Consider the following 24,337-nt stretch of genomic DNA (forward strand, 5'->3'; position numbering starts at 1 on the left):
TGAGGAAAAAATTATGGAATCACCCTGTAAATTTTCATCCCCAAAACTAACACCTGCATCAAATCAGATCTGCTGGTTAGTCTGCATCTAAAAAGGAGTGAACACACCTTGGAGAGCTGTTGCACCAAGTGGACTGACATGAATCATGGCTCCAACACGAGAGATGTCAATTGAAACAAAGGAGAGGATTATCAAACTCTTAAAAGAGGGTAAATCATCACGCAATGTTGCAAAAGATGTTGGTTGTTCACAGTCAGCTGTGTCTAAACTCTGGACCAAATACAAACAACATGGGAAGGTTGTTAAAGGCAAACATACTGGTAGACCATGGAAGACATCAAAGCGTCAAGATAGAAAACTTAAAGCAATATGTCTCAAAAATCGAAAATGCACAACAAAACAAATGAGGAACGAATGGGAGGAAACTGGAGTCAACGTCTGTGACCGAACTGTAAGAAACCACCTAAAGGAAATGGGATTTACATACAGAAAAGCTACACGAAAGCCATCATTAACACCTAAACAGAAAAAAACAAGGTTACAATGGGCTAAGGAAAAGCAGTCGTGGACTGTGGATGACTGGATGAAAGTCATATTCATTGATGAATCTCGAATCGGCATTGGGCAAGGTGATGATGCTGGAACTTTTGTTTGGTGCCTTTCCAATGAGATTTATAAAGATGACTGCCTGAAGAGAACATGTAAATTTCCACAGTCATTGATGATATGGGGCTGCATGTCAGGTAAAGGCACTGGGGAGATGGCTGTCATTACATCATCAATAAATGCACAAGTTTATGTTGATATTTTGGACACTTTTCTTATCCCATCAATTGAAAGGATGTTTGGGGATGATGAAATCATTTTTCAAGATGATAATGCATCTTGCCATAGAGCAAAAACTGTGAAAACATTCCTTGCAAAAAGACACATAGGGTCAATGTCATGGCCTGCAAATAGTCCGGATCTTAATCCAATTGAAAATCTTTGGTGGAAGTTGAAGAAAATGGTCCATGACAAGGCTCCAACCTGCAAAGCTGATCTGGCAACAGCAATCAGAGAAAGTTGGAGCCAGATTGATGAAGAGTACTGTTTGTTACTCATTAAGTCCTTGCCTCAGAGACTGCAAGCTGTTATAAAAGCCAGAGGTGGTGCAACAAAATACTAGTGATGTGTTGGAGCCTTCTTTTGTTTTTCATGATTCCATAATTTTTTCCTCAGAATTGAGTGATTCCATATTGTTTTCCCTCTGCTTGGTCTAAAAAAAAGTAACCGTTACTGACTGCCACAATTTTTTTTTTCCTGATTTCTTATAGTGTTTCTTAAAGCCAGAAAGTTGCCATTTGAAATGACTTTAATTTTGTGTCATGTCTGTGATCTGCTTTTTTTTCTACAAAATTAAACAACTGAATGAACATCCTCCAAGGCCGGTGATTCCATAATTTTTGCCAGGGGTTGTATTAGCCTGCGTGTTGATGGAGTTCCCCCGTCTGGGTAATGTTGCCTGTCAATGACAGTAAGTCAAATGCAGAGCTTCATATAGCGAGACTTCATCTGTGTTTTTCACCAGGATAACTCAAACAGACATTAACAGATTTCAATATAATTTGGTAGGAAGGTAGAGCATGGGGAAAGGGTTGGAGTCTATTCAATTTTGAGAGAGCTATTTATCCCACATCATTGTGAGTTAAATTGTATTCGTAATGTTTACCATTATATTTGTACTTTTGGGCGAAAGCTCAAAATTTAGATTTTTCACTCAGATTTCCACAGAACTAGACACACAAATGTAGATAAGTTACGAAATTTCTCAGACGAGGTCAAATTTGTCAAAGGTTTAATCATTGGGGTCAAGGTCATGTCTGTTTGTTTGCCTACTCCGCCCAGGTCCTAAGGACGATTTCTAGACTGTAAATTTTGCAGAGTAAAATATACTCTCACAGGATAACATTTGGTCCCAGTCCAAATAGAGATAAATATACTCTATCACAGTGCTAAATCAGTTCTATCACAGGGTAAAATCAACTCTATCATGCTGTGAATGACTCTTATTGGAGTTGAAAAATGTGATTTGACAAGATGGTGGAGCTGATTTCACTCTATAATAGAGTGCATTTAACTCTATTTGGACTGGGACCAGAGTATATTTTACTCTGCCAAATTTACTGTGTAGCAAACTTGGTATGTGAATGAAAGTCAACCCCAGAATTGCCCTTGAAGAGTTCATTTTTACCAAAGGTCAAGATCACTGGGTCAAAGTATTTTTTTTTATCTTGCCAATTGTTGAAAGTTGTTGAGAAGGTCTTCAATGACCTCCATTGGGAGCTGCAACATCTGATCCTCAAATCCCTCCTCTGCAACTACTTTTGGACTCATCATCATCATCATCATCATCAGATCTTCATCCTCTCATGTGCTTCTTCAAGTTTGCAAACAAGTGGTAACCATAGTTCAGTGGGTACAGTAGGTTGTCCCTGAATCAAAAGGACCAGCAGCTGCATTTTGCTCACTCCTGTCTATGTGTTCAAGTGTTCTTGAGCAAGACAACCAACTGCAAACTGCTCCAAATACTGAGGGGAGAACCTTGCATGGATGCTTGTGGTGTTCACATGGGATCATATCTTGCTTTGGATAAACACATCTGCCAAAAGATAGAAAGGTACATTGAAGAGCATGTGAGGACAGGTGAACAGGATGGGTTCATAGAGAAGAAGAATACGAATGCTTTTGATTGTAGAGTATATATACACATATACAATGAAATTTATTATCTGCATTTAATAGTAAAGAAGCTTGAAACTTCAACTGGACTGGGTTGCTCTTCTAGTGTCTTCTAGAGGAGTGTCTCTCCCTTATTTAGCAGGAGTAAGGGAAAAACTACAGAGGATCTTCAGACAGCACAAAATCCCAGTTTACCTTAAACCTGTTAACACCTTGAGACAGAAATTAGTTCACCCTAAGGTCAGGATCCCTAGTTACAAACAGAGCAATGTAATGTATTCTATCAGATGTCAGCAAAACTGTAACAAACACTACATAGGTGAGACTAAGCAGCCGTTACACAAAAGGCGATACCAGCACTGCAGAGAGGGTGCCAGTGTACCTCAATCTGCAGTTCATCTCCACCTTAAAGACACTAACCACACGTTTGAGTACAAGGAAGTTCAAATCTTAGCCAGAGAGAAGAAATGGTTTGAGAGAGGGGTGAAGTAGGCATTGTATATGAAACAGTTGAAACCCAGCCTTAACCAGGGAGGGGTCTGAGACATGCTTTGTTCCCTTGTTTACAACGGGGTACTCAGGTCAAAGCAGTTTCAGTCTTCTGTTCATGGTATTGAGTCATTCACATCATCAGGAGAGCCGTCAGGAGAGGCGTCAGTCCCATCGTTAGGAGGAACAGCTACCCTGTCATTAGGAGGGTGCTACCTAGAGCACAATAGGTGCTAATTAAAGCAATTGTTTAGTCACTAGCCAATAGCAGTCTGCCTCTCGGTAAGAGGTGTCTGGTTACGTTTAAAACTCCAGCTTTTGTGGCTTCTGTTTGTTCTTCTCCACAAGGGTCAAGACAGAAGGCAGACTACCAGAGCAAGAATTTTAGCTGAAGAAGCTTCTGCGATTTGACGCGAAATGTCCTTGCGTCAAGGAACCCAGTCCAGTCGAAGATTCAAGCTTCTTTACTATGGAAACCACCTGGACAACTCAGAGCCTTCACAGAAATCTCTGCATTTAACCCGTCCTAATCACGATCAGACACAATCCAACCCCTAGGTGCAGCAGACAGCCAACTCCATGTCAAGAGACACTCCCTTGGTCAATGGCAGTTGAAGGAGTATCTTTCCTGACACATATGATTTGCTTTTGGGAGGAAACCGGAATATCTGCAGGAAACCCATACAGACAGAGGGACAACATGCAAACAACCACACAGAAAGGAACTGGGCATTGGCTGAATTCAACATTGGATGTTCTTGCTATATGAGTGTTAACCACCGTGTCACCATGCTGTTGGTGCGTACCAATCCAACCTGTACAGCTGTCATGAAAATTTGGCTACTGTGGACTGGCTTATTATCTTTGTGAAAGCAGACACCACAGCAGATTTTATCCCTGCTTTTCATCTTGATAGACGGACGCAGAAGGCATCAGCGCATTCAGCATTTTCACCTTGAATAGTGTCAAGGAATGTTGTCATGACGGAACTCATTGTCTTGAACTTAGACCCAAGGTGTTTCTATTACGTCAATTCCTGTTTGCTGTGTGGCTTGTAGTTCATCACAGTAGCCATTAGTTGAAGAGTTGTGTTGCCAATACATAGGCCTGGGTTTAATTCCCACTAATGCTGCCTGTCTGTGTCCTTGGACACTTAAGGGCTGATTTACTAAAGGTTTGCATGTGTTAAAACGTGTGCAAACACCATAGAGATTTTCCACCCTAGTGTGCAAAATAATGAGAAGGAACATGTAAATAGGTGAGGTTTGCACCTGCAACATGATTTATCAAGGTCAAAAGGAAATTTTGCAGGTGCTGACAGGGTCTGCAAACATTGGTGTTAACGTGCTGCGCTTGACAGACTGCTGTTGCAGCAACAGAGAGGCTGCCACCTTCTTGTATACAAAATTTGAATTCATTGTAAACTTTGGCCACATTTAAAAAGTTAACTGTTTATTTTGTGCTTGTTGCTTTCAGAATAAAAATCTCTGTGCCCGACAGGTCGATTACAGTTCTGTACCGTTCTGCACTGAGCACAAAGCACATTTTAGTGTGACACCTGATCATTACTGTTACTGATGTGTCACACACTGTGTCTGTGAAACACACAGACACACAAAGTGGAGTCTGTTGGGACATCACAGCTGTGTGCACAGAATGCACAGCGTGTGAACACACTCATGCACTGGCTATTTAATCAAACAAACAAACAAAAAAAATCCAATCTCAAATATTTAATTATTGTACCATCTATATCTAAGCAAACGTGAATAATTATGCTACGTTCTGCTGGTGGAACGTAGAGAACTGTGCTCATAGTTGTCTGTGTGCACTTTTGTGCATTCCACTGGCAGAATTCATACGTAGCAAAACACAGACTGCAAAGATGCAAGTGGCTGATTTTATTTCATTTTGCACTTACGGACCTTAACGCGTGCAGAATCCTTATTTGCATCTTGTTGTCCTGCATCACGTCACCACTTACTGTCAACTGTGCAATTAATCTTAGTAAATCACCTGCAAAACTGTCTCCACCCCAACTCCAACCTCATCCCCAGGACTTACTACTGCTTCAGCCATCAGCAAAAAGTATCTGTGTTATGATGAATCCTATTTCAGAGAGATTAAAAGAAACCTTGAACATATTTGCTCTTCTATCTCAGCTAGTTTATTTGATATTTACACAGGATGTAGCAGAGATCCAACAGACAGATTGTCTCACAGATTCTTTGTTGTGTCCTAGTCATAAACATAAATATCAGTTCTGATCTTAGTTTCACTTGCAATGGATAAGTTGCTTTTTTTACAACTCCATAACTCCATAACTAGTCTTGTATAAAGTACCTCAAAGTGATAACTGAGTGAAAGTACAAGTATCTTAGCATAAAATTACTTTGGTAAAAGTTAAAGTCTCCTTTAAAAATATTACTTGAGTAAAAATCTTAAAGTATCTAACATTTACTGTATTTAAGTATCAAAAGTAAATCTGTCATATAAAATGTACTTGAAGTAAAAGTACTGAGTAAAAATAAAATCCAAAACGTGTGGAGAGTGAAACAGAAAAAGAAAGGCAGTGTGGTGTCTAGAGAAACCAGGAGGGGGCCTCAGCCCCTATAAAAGGCTGGATCCACCTCTGGTGGAGCAGTTGGTGTTGGTGATGGGATGAGTGAGCAACAGGTGGATGTATATAGCTGTACAGAAAGCTGCCGTTCTTTTTCTATATACGCAGTATTTTTCCTGGACGACCCACACACACTTTTCTGTTTAACACCATCATTGTTAAGTATGTGTGTGTGCCAAATAAATTCATTCATTCATTCAAATACAACAGCCAGGCTCTTGTGAAACAACAGTGATTTATAGCTACGCAGTTGTGCCAAATTTAAGGTAAAGTAAAAAAACAACGTTTCAAGTGTCACCACCACCAACCACTAAAAAGCAACCAAATGCAGCTCTCGTTGCAGTCTCAAATCCAAAACACAGCGGCACTTTTAGGCAGTTCTTCTCTGCAGTTCTTCTCCACAGCACTTCTCTGCGAAAATTTCAAATAAAATAAAATGAAACAGACATGCCGGCCAGTTTTGTCGTAACTGAAGTTTTTCCCTTAAGTGTGTGTGTTAACTGAGATATGTGCAGTGGACTCCAGCGGGTCCGTGTGTGTGTGTGTCAGCGTGTGAGCATTTGGAGTCCAAAGTGCAGATGGTTTTCACCCTCCACAGTCTTCCTCTTCCTCAGCGGGGTGCAGATTCAACCTGTCAACTTTTATATTTTTGTCTTTTAAAGGTGTTTTTTTGTCAAACACGACACTTGGTGGTGCAGGGGTGAAAGGCGCTGCGCTCCGGCTTACTTTCACCTCTGCGAACAGGCATTGCCCAATCAAATTTCTTCTACTTTTACATTGTAGTAATGAGTAACGAAGATGGTTAAGGAAAATGTATCAGAGAAAAATATACATTTTACTGAGGAAATGTAGTGGAGTAAAAGTGAAAGTTGCCAGAAATGTAAATAATGAAGTAAAGTACAGATATGTCAAAATTCTACTTAAGTAAAGTAACAAAGTATTTCTACTTTGTTACATTACAACACTGTCCGTAACTCTACAACCCTATAACTCCCTGCTGATGATCGCATTGTTCTTGCCTTAAAAAATGAATCTGGGAAAGAACTTGTCCATCAAGTTGTTTCTGTATTTGGGTGAAAGGTGGAACTGCATGTGATAGAAAATTCTAATCAGCTCATCACATGGCAGCAACACATGCAGATAACAACTCCCTAAATGATCTTCCTTCATAAGTTGGAAAGAATGTGCATCTTGGGCTGTGAAAGATGACCTGAAGGTTGCATCTCTTCTGAAGATTAAACACTTGAATCTATAAATTCTGGAAAATAAAAGATGATTTTTGCTTCATCCTTCTGGTGTTAAAATGACCCTGTACATGAATGTATTATAATGTGTTTTTAGATTTTACAGGCCTAAATTTCAGAAATAGCAATGAAAAATGCAAAAGGACCACATGGTCTATGAATCGCCAGCAGAAAATCATCAGTACAGTTTACAAAGACTTGTGGTTTGCAGACTGAATTCCAGGCTCAATGTTTGTTTGAGTTATCCGTGCTCATGAGCTTTCATCTGTTTAGCTGTTGATGGGGGTGTGAACCAGAAATGCATGTTATGCAAAAATTCTTTAGTCAGTGCATGAGTGACATTTGAAAAAAACAGATTAGTGCGTTAGCCTTGCTAAAGCCAGAATTTTAAAATACATGTACTTGAACTAAACTGAACTAGAAGCACTCAGAGAGCGCAAACCTCCGCCAAGGCCATAGGGTCACTGACGTCACATGGAATACCCTTTGGCAAAGAGACTTATTCCACGTTGTTTCACGCATCTACCGTCATGTTTCAGATTCAGTGGTTAAACCCTTAGATCTTCAGCAAATGTATTTATAAAGAGAAACTGCATGAACTACACAAGTTTTTTTTTTTTTCTAATAACAGGTTTATTCAATGAGGAGAACCAAATGCTAAATTATTGTTGTGTCATAACTTAATTTTTGCTCAGCCTTTGTGACCCGTTTTCATGAAGTTAGATGCAAAAATGTTAAATTGGCCCTATGCTGCAATGATAAAGAATCCTTAAAAAATTTACTGGATCCGGATCGTGTTCCGGATCATTACCAAAATGTAATGACTTCTAGGTTAGGCCAAGATATACCCCTGGTAAAAATTTCATTGAAATCCATTGAGGATTTTTTGAGTAATCCTGCTAACAACCAAACCAACCAACCAACCAACCAACAAACAGACGTGACCGAAAACATAACCTCCTTGCAACTATTAAACATACTAAGTACTGATCCAAAAATGATTGGCTATACTCAGGAGTAAGGAGGAGACAGCAAGAGTTGGCAACTGAGGAACAAATCCAGGAAACTGGCATGAGAAAGGGGGCATGAAACCAAGACAATCTGGCACTGGAGTGAAGGAAACATGATAGTTAAATAGTGTGAGAAACAATTAACACAGAAGTCAGAACATGCATGAAAACAGAAACCCGTTGACAGCAAGCGAAGCCACAGAAACATAAGCAGAGCAGATATCAAAATAAGAGCAAGAGAAGAGACTAACGCAGAGACGAGTGTGACAATTAATCAACAAAGAGAAGTATTACACTCAAGGGGCATGAGAAATAAATATAATAGAATCTAAAGAGTCAGAACACAAACATCAGAGATGTGAACCAGGACATTATCAGGCTCAGTGTTGACAACTGGCTGAACACAAATGCAGAACACAAACTCACAGATCTGTAGGCTTAACTCTTTTACTGGGTTGGTTAGCAGGGGTCGGTACACGGTAAGGCAGTCAGACAAGAGCAGAAGTACAACAATCATCAGGCGAGAGACGTGGTCGAGAAAAACAAGCAGGTGGTCAAAAACACAATGAGGCAAAACGAAGCAAGGCAAAGATACAAGAGAAGGCTGGAAAGAAGGCTCAAGGCACATCAATCTGGCGAAGGACCGGAGCAAAAAGAGAACCTTAAATACACCCAAGTGATGAGCAGCAAGTCAAGGACAGGTGTGAGGGGAGGCGACTAGAACGGGGGGTGTGGTCAGACAAAGGGAAATGCCCACCACCAAGAGAAAGACGGAGAGAACCCAAGCAGAAAGCAACAGGCAAAGAACTGACAACACCCAAAAATAAGACAAAATGTGCAATAAAACAGAGCATAAACCAAAACCTGACAGACATAAAGTACCACAGTGATCATGTGTAAGTAAATAAAAGGTTAAAACTTCTTGCTACACTGATCTAAACCAATGTTTTTGCCTCTTTTTGCACAAAACTTCAGGATTTGTTTCAATGCTTGATATGAAACTACATGAAACAAAGAAACAAAGAAAGGACACATGGGAGTTGGTGCTGTAAATAACAATAAATAACAATAAATGTATTTTTTTTATAGATATATATATATATATACGTGTGTGTGTGTGTGTGTGTGTGTGTGTGTGTGTGTGTGTGTGTGTGTGTGTGTGTGTGTGTGTGTGTGTGTGTGTGTGTTGCACTGGGAAACCAATTAAGCAACTGCAAATTACAAAGAAAACAATGTTCATATGGCCGAGGGTATTTCAGCATTGCGTTATATTTAAGATCTGTGTTGATAACACTAACAAAAGCCTTTTCTCTGAGAAGAATGTGCTGTGCCATATTATCAGCAGAGCCACAACACAATAATCCTGCGGTGTCGGTTATCTCAAGATGTAAATACCTGATCGGAGCCTGTAGCTCCACACCAGGCTGCACAGATCTTGCATAAATGCTTGGGTACGCACAAACTCCTCTGGAGACAGAGCCGTGTGCGTCATAACGTGAATCAGTCTATTAGCCACAGCTGAGGGTGGCAGCAGAATGAGGAGAGTAGGGTACCAAAAAAAAAAAAAAAATGGTGATGCAAGCTTGACGGAAGAAGGTACAAAAAAATACATGATGCAGGAACAGTCAATATATGACAAATTCAAAAGACTAAAAATTCTAAAGAGAGCAACCAACAGGAGCCGAAGATGTGCAGGGAGGAAGACGTTAGAACAAGGTCGTGCTCCGAGTGGATGATGCACCTCTCTGAGTGATTTTAGTGACGTAATGCTCTTCTCTATCCGCTCCAAAACCTTTCACAGCAAATGAAAAAGAAACAAGTCACGCTCGCTTTTGTTTGTCCAAATGCTGCAAACAAGTGCAAGACGTGGTTGTTTGCATGCACTGAACAAACAGGAAATTTATAGATGTGAGCTGCTCACAATGAAATGGATTTTGATATATTTATAGGGCAGTGGGAAATAAAGACAATGGCAGGACCTGATTAAAAGCATGCATTAATAAAAAATAAAGCAACAAAACTCTGCTAGATGTCACAGGGTCAGGGTGAAAAGGGGCACAACTATGAGGATTAAACAGCGCCAAAAAGCATGCCACTTGCAATCTGATGTAACTCACCAATTGGAGAAGGGAGGAAAATGATAAATATGATGTGACATTTCAAAATTGGAAGGAGCAGAGGAACTGTGGGGGTCATGGAGTGACAACTCTTCGTGAATCATGTCTGCATTGTTAAATTTATTTAATCTAGTTATGTCAAACAGTTCCACAAAAGTTGGTTGTTTAAGTAGGGAACATAAAATACAATAATTGTACAATTATACAATTTACTTTTCCTATTTAAACAATTAGGTTTTGTTGAACTGCATGACATAGCTAGATTAAGTTGATTTTTTTTTTAAAGTGTAGGTGTGATTGCTCCACAGTGTTACATATGGGATCTGGTGTTTGAAATCCAGAACCTGCAGGCGGGACAAAGGGACCATTAGGTGTGAGGGGGAATCTTGGATGTGTATTTGACTCTTTCATTCTCCCTATGCCATATTTTTATGGGATATTTTCTATTTTTATTTCCTTATTTTGCCAAAAATTTAGAGTCAGCTGTATCACTGGCTGCGTTGTAACTTGTGGAGTCAGTGTTAAAAATACATCAAATAAGTGTCAACCAGACTGGACAAACTAAGTAGCAAATAATAAATCCATACTTTGCAACACAACCACATCCTGCTGGATTTACTTCTCCTGAAATGACCATGAAGAATATCATCCTGCTGTCCAACGCCGCTTTAGTTTTCACAGGGCTCCATATGCTTTGATACAATCAAGTCCCACAAATTCAACATGACCATCACCAAACATCTGGTTGCCATCATATTTGCATTTCTTGATTTTTTAAAATTTGTCCAACCACAGTCAGTAAGTAGGTAAGCGTACACATTGCTAAGAGCTAGCAGTACTGCTAAATGCTTCAAAGTCCCGTGTCCATGGTACCTCTGTCCATTTGAGGTCGCTAACCTGATGCGGCTTCCTCTCCAAGCCTTCATGGTCACACTTGCAAAATCAGATAAACTTGCACAGTTTTCTTGTAGATACGTAGAAATAAAATATAGATATCAGGCACTGTAATACCAAACCCTGTTGACTGAAAAAAACAAAAAAGCAAGCAAACAGTCAAAAAAACAAAAACAAAAAAACACTGGATGATGACAGCGGAATGCAATCTGGGTTGATTTTGCCTGTATGCAATAGCGAAATTAGGGGAATTGCATACCCGCCATACAGTGGCGGCGCCAAGGGGGCTTAAGCCCCCCCAATAATGAGCCAAGCCCCCCTCGTCCCCCCAATAATTCTGCCAATAATGCGAATAGTGACTGACATATTTGTGGATCTCAACTGCAGTTTTGCGCTGAGAATGTCTCAATATAGCGTAACTGAGCAAAGTGATGAATGTGTGTGTTCTGTGATCCTCCAATGCTGAATCATCCTTCACAAACAGAATTTTCAGTTTTGCAAATAAACATTTCTTTGTAAAAACCCACACACAAGTTGCAAATCAGAAATTTGTGTTTGTGGATCACAAAGCATGTGTACAAATCAAAGGATATTTGTAAATCACCCTCTGTGCATTTGCAAGTACTCCAAAAATTTAGGTTTCCGAAATATTTATTACGGCCACTCTTAAAACTTCACTTATCTTTATAATTTTATTACTGGTAAATTTTAGAATTGATTTAGATGAGATATACTTATTATCTCACAGGAATATATCACAATTATCTGGGAACTACTTTTTGCGCAGGAATTCATCAAGCACGTTGGCCGTAGCCGCGCACTAACACAGAATATACAGATCATCATATACAATATACAGTATACAATCATATACAATCATTCTAAGTGATGTGTGTGTGCATTGATCCCATATTTTAGAGGAGCACGTGTGACTAAAACATATACCTTGGTATTTATAAAGCAATTTACTATATATTGTTCATTTTGATGACATTTTGTTTAACCCCTCCAACTTTTACCCCTGCCCCCCCCCCCCAGCCCCCCACCAAAAATTTCCTGGCGCCGCCACTGCCACCATATTGGATTTCCATCACGCAGGGGATTGTGGGAAATGTGTGCCTGCTACGGACTCACAGGCACAATCAGAAAATAAACAAAAGGCTCAGAATGTCAGGCATTACTTGTTGTGTCCCTGGATGCTTCAATAACCATCTCAGGGATAAACATGTGAAGTTCTATGTTTTTTTCCTAAGAACGCAATGCTTAGAAACAAGTGGAAACAACATCGGAAGGGTTGGAAATAAGTGAGAGTTAGTAAGTTCAAGGAGACATCAACCCACTGAGTCTGCAGCAGCCAGAAAACTTACATAGTAGACACACCAGCGCTTTTTCCACTCAAACTGCTTCCATCAAAACCGCCAATATAGTAGTTTTGTCCACAACTTGTGGCACAATTGTGGCCACCATTTGACGTGCAACTTAGTAAATCCCTCCCAAAATCCCCACCCCCCTGCACAGAGCAGCGTTCTCCTGCCGTGTTTTAATACAGAAACAGCTTTGTCTTTCTTTCTTTTTTCTTTCTTTCTCTCTTTTTTCCCCCTAGCGTTCGGAGTCCCATCCACCAAGAAATGCGTGTGCTTTGGCTCAGCACAGACAATGCAACACACACTTACAAATCTAAATGATCTCAAGGATGTGTAGACATGTTTATCTTTGGAGGCCAGGCTGGGCGAATTGGAGACTCGGCTCCGCACCGTGGAAAATTCTACAGCTACCCAGGCCCCTGTAGTCGGTGCGGACCAAGGTAGCTTAGCCGCCGTTAGTTCCCCTCTGGCAGATCCCGAGCAGCCGGGAAAGCAGGCCGACTGGGTGACTGTGAGGAGGAAGCGTAGTTCTAAACAGAAGCCCCGTGTACACTGCCAACCCATTCACATTTCTAACCGTTTTTCCCCACTCGACGACACACCCGCCGAAGATCAAACTCTGGTTATTGGCGACTCTGTTGTGAGAAATGTGAAGTTAGCGACACCAGCAACCATAGTCAATTGTCTTCCGGGGGCCAGAGCAGGCCATATTGAAGGAAGTTTGAAACTGCTGGCTAAGGCTAAGCGTAAATTTGGTAAGATTGTAATTCACGTCGGCAGTAATGACACCCGGTTACGCCAATTGGAGGTCACTAAAATTAACATTGAATCTGTCTCTAACTTTGCAAAAACAATGTCGGACTCTGTAGTTTTCTCTGGGCCCCTCCCCAATCGGACCGGGAGTGACATGTTTAGCCGCATGTTCTCCTTGAATTGCTGGCTGTCTGAGTGGTGTCCAAAAAATGAGGTGGGCTTCATAGATAATTAGCAAAGCTTCTGGGGAAAACCTGATCTTGTTAGGAGAGACGGCATCCATCCCACTTTGGATGGACCAGCTCTTATTTCTAGAAATCTGGCCAATTTTCTTAAATCCTCCAAACCGTGACTATCCAGGGTTGGGACCAGGAAGCAGAGTTGTAGTCTTACACACCTCTCTGCAGCTTCTCTCCCCCTGCCATCCCCTCATTACCCCATCCCTGTAGAGACGGTGCCTGCTCCCAGACCACCAATAACCAGCAAAAATCTATTTAAACATAAAAATTCAAAAAGAAAAATAATATAGCACCTTCAACTGCACCACAGACTAAAACAGTTAAATGTGGTCTATTAAACATTAGATCTCTCTCTTCTAAGTCCCTGTTAGTAAATTATATAATAATTGATCAACATATTGATTTATTCTGCCTTACAGAAACATGGTTACAGCAGGATGAATATGTTAGTTTAAATGAGTCAACACCCCCGAGTCACACTAACTGCCAGAATGCTCGTAGCACGGGCCAAGGCGGAGGATTAGCAGCAATCTTCCATTCCAGCTTATTAATTAATCAAAAACCCAGACAGAGCTTTAATTCATTTGAAAGCTTGACTCTTAGTCTTGTCCATCCAAATTGGAAGTCCCAAAAACCAGTTTTATTTGTTATTATCTATCGTCCACCTGGTCGTTACTGTGAGTTTCTCTGTGAATTTTCAGACCTTTTGTCTGACTTAGTGCTTAGCTCAGATAAGATAATTATAGTGGGCGATTTTAACATCCACACAGATGCTGAGAATGACAGCCTCAACACTGCATTTAATCTATTATTAGACTCAATTGGCTTTGCTCAAAATGTAAATGAGTCCACCCACCACTTTAATCATATCTTAGATCTTGTTCTGACTTATGGTATGGAAATTGAAGACTTAACAGTATTCCCTGAAAACTCCCTTCTGTCTGATCATTTCTTAATAACATTTACATTTACTCTGATGGACTACCCAGCAGTGGGGAATAAGTTTCATTACACTAGAAGTCTTTCAGAAAGTGCTGTAACTAGGTTTAAGGATATGATTCCTTCTTTATGTTCTCTAATGCCATATACCAACACAGTGCAGAGTAGCTACCTAAACTCTGTAAGTGAGATAGAGTATCTCGTCAATAGTTTTACATCCTCATTGAAGACAACTTTGGATGCTGTAGCTCCTCTGAAAAAGAGAGCTTTAAATCAGAAGTGCCTGACTCCGTGGTATAACTCACAAACTCGCAGCTTAAAGCAGATAACCCGTAAGTTGGAGAGGAAATGGCGTCTCACTAATTTAGAAGATCTTCACTTAGCCTGGAAAAAGAGTCTGTTGCTCTATAAAAAAGCCCTCCGTAAAGCTAGTACATCTTACTACTCATCACTAATTGAAGAAAATAAGAACAACCCCAGGTTTCTTTTCAGCACTGTAGCCAGGCTGACAAAGAGTCAGAGCTCTATTGAGCTGAGTATTCCTTTAACTTTAACTAGTAATGACTTCATGACTTTCTTTGCTAATAAAATTTTAACTATTAGAGAAAAAATTACTCATAACCATCCCAAAGACGTATCGTTATCTTTGGCTGCTTTCAGTGATGCCGGTATTTGGTTAGACTCTTTCTCTCCGATTGTTCTGTCTGAGTTATTTTCATTAGTTACTTCATCCAAACCATCAACATGTCTATTAGACCCCATTCCTACCAGGCTGCTCAAGGAAGCCCTACCATTATTTAATGCTTCGATCTTAAATATGATCAATCTATCTTTATTAGTTGGCTATGTACCACAGGCTTTTAAGGTGGCAGTAATTAAACCATTACTTAAAAAGCCATCACTTGACCCAGCTATCTTAGCTAATTATAGGCCAATCTCCAACCTTCCTTTTCTCTCAAAAATTCTTGAAAGGGTAGTTGTAAAACAGCTAACTGATCATCTGCAGCGGAATGGTCTATTTGAAGAGTTTCAGTTAGGTTTTAGAATTCATCATAGTACAGAAACAGCATTAGTGAAGGTTACAAATGATCTTCTTATGGCCTCAGACAGTGGACCATCTCTGTGCTTGTTCTGTTAGACCTCAGTGCTGCTTTTGATACTGTTGACCATAAAATTTTATTACAGAGATTAGAGCATGCCATAGGTATTAAAGGCACTGCGCTGCGGTGGTTTGAATCATATTTATCTAATAGATTACAATTTGTTCATGTAAATGGGGAATCTTCTTCACAGACTAAGGTTAATTATGGAGTTCCACAAGGTTCTGTGCTAGGACCAATTTTATTCACTTTATACATGCTTCCCTTAGGCAGTATTATTAGACGGCATTGCTTAAATTTTCATTGTTACGCAGATGATACCCAGCTTTATCTATCCATGAAGCCAGAGGACACACACCAATTAGCTAAACTGCAGGATTGTCTTACAGACATAAAGACATGGATGACCTCTAATTTCCTGCTTTTAAACTCAGATAAAACTGAAGTTATTGTACTTGGCCCCACAAATCTTAGAAACATGGTGTCTAACCAGATCCTTACTCTGGATGGCATTACCCTGACCTCTAGTAATACTGTGAGAAATCTTGGAGTCATTTTTGATCAGGATATGTCATTCAAAGCGCATATTAAACAAATATGTAGGGCTGCTTTTTTGCATTTACGCAATATCTCTATTTCCTCTAGGCTGGACTATTGTAATTCATTATTATCAGGTTGTCCTAAAAGTTCCCTGAAAAGCCTTCAGTTAATTCAAAATGCTGCAGCTAGAGTACTAACAGGGACTAGAAGGAGAGAGCATATCTCACCCATATTGGCCTCTCTTCATTGGCTTCCTGTTAATTCTAGAATAGAATTTAAAATTCTTCTTCTTACTTATAAGGTTTTGAATAATCAGGTCCCATCTTATCTTAGGGACCTCATAGTACCATATCACCCCAATAGAGCGCTTCGCTCTCAGACTGCAGCTTACTTGTAGTTCCTAGGGTTTGTAAGAGTAGAATGGGAGGCCGAGCCTTCAGCTTTCAGGCTCCTCTCCTGTGGAACCAGCTCCCAATTCAGATCAGGGAGACAGACACCCTCTCTACTTTTAAGATTAGGCTTAAAACTTTCCTTTTTGCTAAAGCTTATAGTTAGGGCTGGATCAGGTGACCCTGAACCATCCCTTAGTTATGCTGCTATAGACTTAGACTGCTGGGGGGTTCCCATGATGCACTGAGTGTTTCTTTCTCTTTTTGCTCTGTATGCACCACTCTACATTTAATCATTAGTGATTGATCTCTGCTCCCCTCCACAGCATGTCTTTTTCCTGGTTCTCTCCCTCAGCCCCAACCAGTCCCAGCAGAAGACTGCCCCTCCCTGAGCCTGGTTCTGCTGGAGGTTTCTTCCTGTTAAAAGGGAGTTTTTCCTTCACACTGTCGACAAGTGCTTGCTCACAGGGGGTCGTTTTGACCGTTGGGGTTTTTACGTAATTATTGTATGGCCTTGCCTTACAATATAAAGCGCCTTGGGGCAACTGTTTGTTGTGATTTGGCGCTATATAAATAAAATTGATTGAAACTGATTGATTGATTGCAACTGTTTTTTTTCCCATGAAAAAAATATTAAGCGTTTCATGAACATTTGATATAAAACCTCTAAATATGTGCAATTTACCCCCATCACTCACTTTTTCTTGCCTTTTAAACGTGCAATTCTGCACTTTAATCATCTTTTTAGTTCTGCTACTGTTGCTGCCTCGTATGTGAGTTAATAACCGCTCCATGAACATCTTCTGGGTCTAAAATTGGCTTAAAAGTACCACATCTCTTTGTTTACATCTGCAAACGCCAGCAGTAGGCATACATACTATCTATCCCATGATGCATTGCACAAGGGCTGCTTCCGGGCATGAGTGCTAACACATGCAGTCTGACCTATTGTAGCCCCTTTTACTGGGATGTTTCATCCCTGGTTGTCTTTTGAGCATCCGTCGTTCTGATGGATTCTATATGTAGATGGTGGCTGGCTAAAGTAGATGGTCCCTCCCACTGAGGTAGGTCTGCTTGAGGTTTCGTCCTGTAATCAAAAAACAAACAAACAAAAAAAAAACGCCTGAGGGACTTTTTCCTGACAACTGTTGCCAATATGCTTGCTCATGGCTATGGGTAAGGTTTAAACCTTACTCACGTGTAGTGTCTTGGGGTGATGTATGTTGTAATTTAAAATAAATGAGTTGAAAGTTACAGTTTAAGCCTCCGGGTGTTGTTAATCTCGTGCTCCTGATCTTGTTGCATAGTGCCCATATGGCCACTCATTAAGAGGATAATAATCTTGAGCTCACAGTGAAGGGGAGGAAAGAATCATACAGGGAAAGTTACAAGCAGGCATCAGGACCAGCGTAGTGTTTCATTGTTTCATTGTTCATAAGATCCTCATGATCAGGCTTCACTTCATTAACAGACCAACTTTAATTTAACTGTAACCTAATATTGATTAAATTCCAATTTGGTGCAATTTAGTACTTTTCATGTTTCCTTTGTTAAAATATATAGGTTTTAAGAGATGGATAAATAACATTTTAATAAACCGTCATCAATTTTAATTTATTTATTTATTTGCAGTCACTATTTACTGTTTATCTGCACGCTCTAGACCCCTCAAAATTTGCAAAAATAATGCCTCACACACTCGTATTGTACCTTAGAGGGACTGCCTTTTGACATTACAAATAGCTCAGGCCCCAGATAATTTCATTAATTTCTCCAAAGGGAGTGAGATTTGGGCCACAAAATAGTAAACATAAAGAACTGGAGCTACTTCACAATCCTCCTGATTCTAGTTCCTTAATTTTCAGTACATTCAGTATTTGAGCTGTGGATTTTTGAAGGGCTTGAACCTGAATTTTGAAGGTGTCACTTTGGGAAAACCCACCACTGATTCAAACTCTTGCCACTGTGGAGTTTGCATGTTCACCTCGTTTGCGTGGGTTCCCTCCGGGTGTTTCTTTTACTTCCTGAGACATGCAGATTAGGTGAATCAGTGACTCTCAGTTGACCTTACGTAACGGAGGCCAGCAGGTGTCGCTGTACATATGTAGTTAGTAAACCTCACTCCCAACAGCTCAAAAGGATTCTCTGGTCACAAGGCCAGAGCCCTGGGTTTTATCCTTCTGGTTAGATAGTCCGACTCCCATGCCGGAGATCGTGAGTTTGCATCCCGAGTGGAGCGAATGGGTGGAGTCATAACAACACAACGCAGAGTGCAGCTGCAACAGTGGTGCCGTGACCCAGATGGGAGGGAGTTTAGGGTGGTGATTGTAATGGAGGCCAGCAGGTGTCACTGTACATATGTAGTTAGTAAACCTCACTCCCAACAGCTCAAAAGGATTCTCTGGTCACAAGGCCAGAGCCCTGGGTTTTAGCCTTCTGGTTAGAGAGTCCATCTCCCATGCCGGAGATTGTGAGCTCGCCTCTCGATGGGAGCGAATGGGCAGAGTCATAACAACACAATGCAGAGTGCAGCTGCCACACCTAGGTGTGTATGCGAGTGTAAATCAGTTTGTCTGTCTATATGTGACCCTGCGGTAGGCTGTGTCCAGGGTGGACACCGTCTTTCACCCTGTGATTGCTGGGATAGACTCCAGCTTCATGTGACCCTTGATTGGAGTAAGCAGGTACAGAAAATGAATGAATATGAGTGAATGTATGATCAATAATATGATATAGAATCATGAAGTCATGGGTAGTCATCATACTAGTTTAGAATAAAGCAAATGATCAAAAATCCAAACACTATTATGTATTACTGTTAGCAAGATATTCTAAGAACACTTCATCTGATTTTGGTCAAACGTGGCAGGTGCACTGAGCCGATGGTGGAGAAAAAGTAATTTGATTGCGCATAGTCTGCGGTGAAGATCAGAGGTCAAGGTCAAATTTCAGACCCAGTGGTAATATATAGGAACTAGTGTGCTGCCCATGGGGATCCACGGGTTCTAGATTGGGTCGTGTTTATAAAACAGGTAGCTGACGCTTTTCAATAAATTATGCAAAGTTTATAATAATTTGGAATGGCATGTGAGTCTAGAATGTAATTATCAGCATCCATTTTTCAGTGTTGTTAGCTAATATCCATAGCTTCTCCAAAAATATTTGTCCTATCAACATTCCATTTTGGCGTCATTCATCGTTGACCCAAAATACATAAGGGTACCAAACGGCAAATGTCGCCTCTCCCCAGTTTGTCCGTGTTCAAAGGTACACACACACATGGACACACTTACACATACATACACATACACAGAGGCCATTTCGCTTTTAATTTACCGCCCCCTGCTAGAATGGAGTATGAGACCAGAATGTAAATATCAATGTCCATTGTTCACTGTTGTTAGCTAATATCCCTAATTTCTCCAAAAATATTAGGTCTACCAACTTTGCTTTTTCATGGTGTTCATCCTTGACCAAAATACATAAACATACTGAACTGCAAATGTCAACTCTTCCCAGTTTGTCTGTGATTGAAGCCATACACATGTACACATGCATACATACATATAGTACCTTATTTCTTAGGTTTCCATTTGATAGCATATACATGATGCTTTTTAATTTCCTATAGTATGCTAGCAGAGTTAGTTTAGATCGATAACAGTACAGATTACAACATAGCTTCCGTTTCTATAATAAAATACTGTGACCATGACCATATCTTCTGTATTAATATTTAGGTTTTAATACCTACTCCTGTATATTATATAGTACCATATTTATTGTATATGTTGTTTATTACCCTTAATATTTAAATATAGTTTTATATATACGAGGTCTGTTAGAAAAGTATCTGACCTTATTATTTTTTTCAAAAACCATATGGATTTGAATCACGTGTGATTACATCAGACATGCTTGAACCCTCGTGGGCATGCGAGAGTTTTTTCACGCCTGTCGGTTACGTCATTCGCCTGTGGGCAGTCTTTGAGTGAGGAGTCGCCCACCCTCTCGTCGTTTTTTTTCATTGTTTAGGAATGGCTCAGAGACTGCTGCTTTGTTTGATAAAAATTTTTTCAAAAGCTGTAAGGCACAACTGAGTGGACACCATTCGATAAATTCAGCTGGTTTTCGGTAAAAATTTTAACGGTTGATGAGAGATTTTGGTCTGGTAGTGTCGCTTTCAGGACGGCCCACGGCGCCTGACGGCGATCTGCGCTTCGAGGTGGCTGCGTCTCGCCGTTTCAAGTTGAAAACTTCCACATTTCAGGCTCTGTTGACCCAGTAAGTCGTCAGAGAACTTTCAGAAGAAGTCGGCATGAGGAGTTTATTCGGACATTCCATTGTTAATGGACATTTTGTAATGAAAGAACGTGCAGGAAGAGTCGCATGTCGGGCCGGACCCGACCGCGGGGGGTCGCGACAGGAAAAACACCTCCGTTGGAAACCTTAACGGGCAAGTTGGAACATGCCCAAGCTGTTAAACAATTTCTCAGTTACTCACTTGTTGAAAGCCATCAAAAGCCGCCTGACTTTTACAAATGGTTTTCAACACGGAGGTGTTTTTCCTGTCGCGGCGCACACAGATTCGCCGAGTCGTCACGGAAACGACTCAGCAAATTTGCGCGCACGTCTTTCATTACAAAATGTCCTTAAACAGTGGAATGTCCGCATAAAGTCCTCATGCCGGCCTCTTCTGAATCTTCTCTGTTCTCTCACGACGTCCTGGGTGAATTAAGCCTTAAATTAGGATGTTTTCAGGTCAAAACAGGCAGACGACAGCGCCTGGAAGCGCTGCGCGACGTCCCGCTCCGTGGGAAGTCCTTACAGCGACAGAAACACCCCATAATCTCTCATCAGCCGTTAAACTTTTCACCGAAAACCAGCTAAATTTCTCGAATAGTGTCCACTCGGATATTCCTCACAGGTCCAGAAAGAATTTTGATAAAGCAATGCGCGCCGTCTCGAGCAGCGTGTGAAACAAAGGAATTCAGCCGAGAGGGCGGGACCACATCTCACTCAAGGCCTGCCCACAGGGAAATGACGTCACCGACACGCGTGAAAAAACTCACGCATGCGCACGAGGGTTCAAGCATGATTGGTGTAATCGCACGTCATTCAAATCCATATAGTTTTTTTTTTAAATAAAAAGGTAGGATAGTTTTCTAAAAGACCTCGTACTTTTTTCATGAGCTGCTTGGGTGGGTAGGGAGAGTTCCCATGGGATAAAAAAAGCTTTTCAACCTACCATCCCTGGTTCTCAAGACCAGGCACCTAAGTGGCTCTACTTTACTCTTTTCTACTCTCCTATTTTACTCTTCCTTTTTAGATATTTAAATATACCTTAGTATACTAGCATAGTTCCACCTTAGAATTGGAATATAACATATAAGATATACCTTACTGAATTTTCATGCACACACACACACAGAGGCCACTTCAATTTTACTATATAGTTTAGGAAAACTGCAGATTTTATGGAAATGAGTTCAGATTAAATTATTTATTAGTTTGTTTATTGTGTGCAAACTTGACTTTCATATGTTGGATACCTGGTTAGCACTGTTGCCTCACAGTGAGAAGGTCCGACGTTTGCTTTCAACGTGGTTTTTTTGTTTGTGGAGTTTGCACGTTCTCCCTGTGCATGTGCATGAGCATCTGCATGTGTTATTTCATCCACGCCTAATACTTGGAAATGTGGATGTGGCACTGCTGTGCTCTCTGAAGAGTTTTGATCTACTTTCAGTACAGCAGTGTGTAATGCCAGCTACAGATATTATATAGAGTTGCACATTGAGTTCAACTGTAACAAATCTTATGGGAATGTATAGATGTAGAAGAGACCTTTAAAAAAAAAGCCAGATTTCTTCCATAATTTGATTTGATCATGAATCAGTGTCGCTTCTTGAAATTCGTGCTGATTTAATCTTTACTCCCTTCTTTAGAAATGCATCTTGGCTTCAAGTTATGCAAATTAGCACAACACAGTAAATGTATGTCTGCATTTTCATTTAAGGTCACACACACACGCACACGTGCAGCACATCAGGTATGTTCACATTTGATCACACCTGCATTCATTTCCTTTCTCGTAAACTTTCCACAAGCAGCGTTAATGATCGTGTGATCTTTGACATTTGGCAGGTGAGATCTGTCACAGCAGATAGTCAGCTGATGAGTAGTTTCAGCAGTTTAAATACGTCAGAGATACACTCCTATCGGCTGATTCCAAATGTGCCTCTCTCTGTCATGTCATTGGTCCTTGTGCAGTGCACACCCAGTGTCAACTTCAGGTGTGTGGTAATGTTGTGGACGCCTCTTCACGTGATTGTGCTTATACAGTCTTAAAACGTGAGGTTGGATAAATGAGAAGTGCAGCAGAAGAACATGCACAGGTGTGTATGTATGTATAGTATCCATTCATGTTCACACTGGATCTGTTCCAAAGCCATTTTGAAGAACTACGCACAGCTTGAAAATCTAGGAAAGTTACTTTTCCTGGCTGTAAACTCTAAGTGGATGTCTGAGATCAAGGCACACACACAAAAATGTGTCTGGTTTGTGAGTACAAACTGACTTTAATTGCAAGAACAACTCCCTCGTGTGTTTTCAGACCATTTTTGCTGATGGAAACTCAGAGAACCGAGCAGATCTTGTTGGACGATGAAACCCACAAAAAGCACAAAATAATCTTGTCACGACAAAAATGCAAGTGACTAATGAGGTGAAACATCCCAAGTGCAGCAGATAACTGAAACAATCATGCAAATGGTGATACAAGCACCAAAGATGGCACAAATACTCCTTAGACATTGGCGGCCAGGTAGGGGTCAAAATTAGGGGTCAAAATTAAAAAATGCTAAAATCATTTTGAAAACGACACCACATAATTTGTCTGATTGTAAAGATTCCCAAAAGGTATAGTTTGGACTATCTATGACTGAATGATCAGGAGTTATGGGGTAAAAACAGCAAAAATGGTGACAAATGTCAGTTTCAGTTTGTACAGGGGTCAAAAGTTAAAGTTCCTTCAATTTTGGAAAAAAGTGATGCAAACTATTGATTGAGCTAATAGGATTAATAAATGGAATAGTTTTGATTGTGCTGAATGTTTGGTCTCCAAAGTAAAGGTCAAACAAGGTCAACGTCCATATGATTCTATGACATGTGACATATGTTATCCTGTAACATGATAACTAAGCATGATACATGGTCCAAACTATTCCTTTTTAAAACCCTGTTAACTCATCTAATAATCTGCATCATTTTTTACCAAAATTGGAGCAACTTTAACTTTTGACCCCTGTACAAACTGCAACTGACCTTTGTCACCATTTTTGCTGTTTTTACCCCATAACTCCTGATCATTCAGTCATAGATAGTCCAAACTATACCTTTTTGGAATCTTTATGAACAGACAAATGATGTGGTGTAGTTTTCAAAATTATTTGAGCATTTTTAGTTTTGACCCCTGTGTAATTATTCAATTGACCTCTACTTGGCTGCCTATTGAAAATTCAAGTGGCCAGTCAGTTTGTTCAAAAGAGTAATGTCTAAGGAGTATTTGTGCCAACTTTGGTGATTGTATCAGCATTTGCACGATTTTGCTCTAAATATTCTCTTAGCTGCTGCACTACAATAAAATATTGGATTGAGGCTTTATAGCAGTCGGTAGAGTGCCTAATGGCTCTGCATCAAACCCACGGTTACGTAGGGACACGAAGATGAGGAGCACCACTTGCACTGTGAGGTAAAGTCAGCTGTGACACTTTGGCCATGTGACGCATTTCTCTGGGTATAATCCAGCACACAGTCAAATGGGGTTGAGGCGGGGTACACACTGGACAGGACGCCAGTCTATCGCAGGGCCACATATAGACAGATAAACTCATTTGCATACTCACTCACAGTCAATTTA

Source organism: Thalassophryne amazonica, chromosome 14 (genome assembly GCF_902500255.1).
Source record: "Thalassophryne amazonica chromosome 14, fThaAma1.1, whole genome shotgun sequence".
NCBI classification, from domain to species: Eukaryota; Metazoa; Chordata; class Actinopteri; order Batrachoidiformes; family Batrachoididae; genus Thalassophryne; species Thalassophryne amazonica.